Consider the following 2,796-nt stretch of genomic DNA (forward strand, 5'->3'; position numbering starts at 1 on the left):
CCCATTGGACAAATGCAACTGGAAGCCATAGGGGAAGGGAGCCCATTTATTGGTCCATGCAGTTACTCTCCAAGGCGGAAGGAGGGTAGAGAGGGGTGGGAGATGAGGGACCCCACTGAAAAGGCATCACCCATTCTGAATCTTACGGAGATGCAGGCCCCTGCTCCTGCTGCAAGGAAAAAAAAAAAAAAGAGAGAGAGAAAGAAATGTCTTTCAGGGCACTAAGCAAAGGCACGTTTTGGAATGCTCACCTTCAGCGCAGAACATGGATGTCTGATAGCCAGGTAGCACGTCTATTGTATAACTGAGAACCACCTGCTTTTACCAAAGGATTGTTTTCAGACCTTCATTGTCACAGAAATTGGAGAACCTAGGACCAATGTCAGTTCACAGATTATCAAAACTCACCGTAATGTTTGGCATATAACTTGAAGAGAGACCAAACGATTGCGCTACAGACAACAGAAGCCCTTCCAAGTCCATCTGTTTGTTTCCCTGAACAGCTCTCAGTGCTGATACCAAGAATAACAAATGGTGTGAAAGGCATTGATGCTGAAGCCTGTCTTTTTAAATTAATAATATTCATTCATGAATATATTCAATGAAAAAGTCCCACCTCTCATATTAAGAGAAGTGTATCCCAGAGTATTTTACTTTTTTAAGGATTGATCAGTCTTTATCACAAACTGTGACGTTTAAGTTGTTTTGATCAGTATATTCTACTGTCTGGGTAGCTCAGCTGGTATAGCATCAGACTTTTAATCTGAAGGCCCAGGGTTCAAGTCCCTGTCCAGACACTATAAATAAATAAATAAACAAATGCTTACTCCTTGGAAGGAAAGTTATGACCAACCTAGACAGCATATTCAAAAGCAGAGACATTACTTTGCCAACAAAGGTCTGTCTAGTCAAGGCTATGGTTTTTCCAGTGGTCATGTATGGGTGTGAAAGTTGGACTGTGAAGAAAGCTAAGCACCGAAGAATTGATGCTTTTTAACTGTGGTGTTGGAGAAGACTCATGAGAGTCCCTTGGACTGCAAGGAGATCCAACCAGTCCATTCTGAAGGAGATCAGTCCTGGGTGTTCTTTGGAAGGGCTGATGCTAAAGCTGAAACTCCAATACTTCGGCCACCTCATGGAAAGAGTTGACTCGTTGGAAAAGACTCTGATGCTGGGAGGGATTGGGGGCAAGAGGAGAAGGGGACGACAGAGGATGAGATGGCTGGATGGCATCACTGACTCAATGGACATGAGTCTGAGTGAACTCCGGGAGTTGGTGATGGACAGGGAGGCCTGGCGTGCTGCGGTTCATGGAGTTGCAAAGAGTCAGACACGACTGAGCGACTGAACTGAACTGATTCTACTTATCACCATAGTAAGAATTGAATTTATTTTAAAATTTAAAGACTTGTAGTCAATGAAAAGCATTTTAATTTCAATTTTTAAGCATATTTTTGTTGCAGTGATAGGTGATAAATTGATTAATAAAAGGCTTCCAAGAATAAAAATATATATTAAGACTAAATTTCTGCCAGGGCTGTACCAGTTGATGGAGAAAAAAAGAACAGTGCAGAATTCCTAAGAAAGGAAAGCTTGTATGTGTATTTTTTTAAACCCATGATGGTAGATATTGAACCAGAATGGAATTGAGCTTCAGTGGACTACTTTTGAAAGTTACATTATAATTTTCTTTTAAAATGCAAATATTTACATGTCAAAAATTATATCCATTTATATAAATTTCATTTACTTATATATAAAATAAATATTTACTCTATTTTGAGATTTACTTATATATTAACACTCTATATAATTTATTTGCCTGTGTGCGTGCTTAGTAGCTTCAGTCTTGTCTGACTCTTCACGACCCTATGGACTGTAGCCCGCCAGTCTCCTCTGTCCATGGGATTCTCCAGGCAAGAATGCTGGAGTGGGATACCAGGCCCTCATCCAGGGGATCTTCCCAACTCAGGGATCGAACCCTGAGCCTCTTATATTTCCTGCCCTGGCAGGCAGATTCTTTACCACTAGTGCCACCTGGGAAGTGCATATAATTTATTTAATTATATTCAAATATGTATTTAAGCCTATGACACAAAATCTAGATGATAACTTAAAATAAAAGAGTATGTGAGAAGTTCCATAGAAGCTCAGAATTCTTCACACCTTTTCTGATTGTCACACTAAGAATGCTACTAATTGGAACTACATTTTTAAAATATTCATAAAGGTATTAACAGTGCTCTTATAGTGAAAAACAAGAGGGAAAGTGAATATATAACAATAGAAGAATGATTACTACACATCTATTTAATAAAATGTGATAACTAGACATAAAATTGGGAGAGTATGGACGGGATTTTCAAAGTGGGAGGAATCGCTGCAAGATGAGCCTGCAGAATCAAGCAGGGCTCAGGTATTTTGAGGAGTCTTGTTTGCCCATCAAATGCTGGAAAAACAAGGTAGAATCCATCCAGGATGGCACATCACAGCTGCCTGATGACAAGGTAATAACGTGCTGTCAGAACAAGGGATTGCTGTGGATCAAGGTGATCACAACTGATGTCCTAGAGGAACAGACATTAACCCAGGATTTGAAGGAAACTTGAACTGCATCTGAGAATATGGAGGAGAAATTTCCAGGGAAGTTTAGAAAGAGACAGTCGCTTATGGACCCTGAAGTCTCTTCATCTGCCATCAGATCCACCTGTGGACACTCCGTTACTCCCAACCATAACAGCAGCAACAGTAGTAGTAGCAGCAGTAATATTACCAGTCTATATTTGTTGAACACTA

The 2,796-nt window shown here is 40.1% G+C and overlaps 1 non-coding gene across 1 annotated transcript; it reads left to right on the plus strand.

The window, feature by feature from the left end:
- Window positions 1–724: 724 nt before the first annotated feature.
- TRNAK-UUU (transfer RNA lysine (anticodon UUU)) lies at window positions 725–797 on the plus strand. The gene has a single exon. It is a non-coding gene; the product is annotated as a tRNA-Lys (tRNA).
- The last annotated feature ends 1,999 nt before the right edge of the window (window positions 798–2,796 follow it).

Source organism: Bos grunniens, chromosome 13 (assembly GCF_055505025.1).
Source record: "Bos grunniens cultivar Pamir isolate PY7600 chromosome 13, Bosgru_T2T1.0, whole genome shotgun sequence".
NCBI lineage: Eukaryota > Metazoa > Chordata > Mammalia > Artiodactyla > Bovidae > Bos > Bos grunniens.